At 41.7% G+C, this 1385-nt stretch overlaps 1 pseudogene; it reads right to left on the reverse strand.

Moving 5' to 3' along the window:
• Positions 1 to 399: 399 nt before the first annotated feature.
• LOC110287110 overlaps positions 400 to 1385 on the reverse strand; it is a 7845-nt pseudogene continuing 6859 nt past the window's right edge.

The following is a 1385-nucleotide window of genomic DNA, read 5'->3' on the forward strand; positions in this document are numbered from 1 at the left end:
GGTCAATAGGTGTTTCTTGGAATATTATGTGGTGTTTAGTTTTCATCAGTTACTGTTTATGAAATTACAAGTGTGGGAACCTATTTTAAGAATTAGAGTGTTTCTGAAATCTTGAGACCTGTATAATTTAGACCTATCCCTTTAAAAGTTCCAGCTCATCCGGGGAGAAAATTGTGTTAGGAGGACAAAAACAATGTATGGGTCAATGNACACTCACTGTGACATGTGACAATATATTAATTCTGTAATATTAAACAGCTACTCATGATCCCTCAGTAACATCAACTCACAGAAGGAGACCTTGTCGCCCTCTTTAAATGGCATTTCCGTGATAAGGGCCACACCTACCATACTAATCAAAAAGTCACATGAGGCAAAGAAACTGAGAATCTATTTATTTCACATACAAGTCCTCACTGAATAAAGATGCAGTAACATGTTGGTGGAAGATGGCAGGCATCTGCTAGGTGCTCCTGGCTGAGGGTGGAACACTAGGCCTCCTGTGCCATCTTCAGTGAGAGTTGGATTGGGCTCCTGCTTGGGCATCATCATTCATCCCTGACTGACTTTGTTCTCTTCTGAAGTGCTCTCTCCTCTTCTTAAACCATTTCTACAATGAGAGGAAACAGGTATTTTTTCAGTATCATAATCAGGATTATAAATCATAACCCACATCATGTAATAGTAGATTACATCTATAATTTATATCAATAGAATTAATATTATCTTGCTCAGAATAACTTGGTGTCTCACTGCTATAATTCTTTGAGGAGGACTGGTACATGTTCCAGGGCTTCCTTAGAATGTGGGAGTCCCAGGCTCCTGGCCCCAGTTTTTCAAACTATTTCCCGGACAGTGAACCAAACATCGCACACCAAGTTTCTGTCTTTACTGTAGAGCCCTCTGCAGATTCTTATCAGCACTTTCGGGCAGATGCACCTCTGTGGTCACGAGCGTTATCTTGATGGCTGTCCTTATCTGCATGGCTTCAGTAGGCACCAGCCAGAGGACCAGCCATTTGTAATGTATGCTTTCCACATTCCCACATGTCTTTCTTTAACTTATCGGCTTTCTGAGTGTTGGGCTATGCCTGGGAACTACCATAAATTGAAATTGTCTCTGCAAAGTGCATACCATTTGAAACGTGCATAGTCTGCATAGTGAGCCTTCTGACCTAACTTTCTACCCACAAAGACCACAGGTCTGAAAAATTATTTTGAGGAGCCTACTGAAATGGCTCAAAATTTAGAGCACCTAGGGCTCCACAGACCCTGAATTCCATTCCCAGAAAGCATGCATCCAGGCTCACAATGACTTGCAACTCCAACTATGGTGATCCAGAACCTTCTCATGACATTCATAGCTAAACAAACATGTGGCTGGCA

Source organism: Mus caroli, chromosome X (genome assembly GCF_900094665.2).
Source record: "Mus caroli chromosome X, CAROLI_EIJ_v1.1, whole genome shotgun sequence".
NCBI classification, from domain to species: Eukaryota; Metazoa; Chordata; class Mammalia; order Rodentia; family Muridae; genus Mus; species Mus caroli.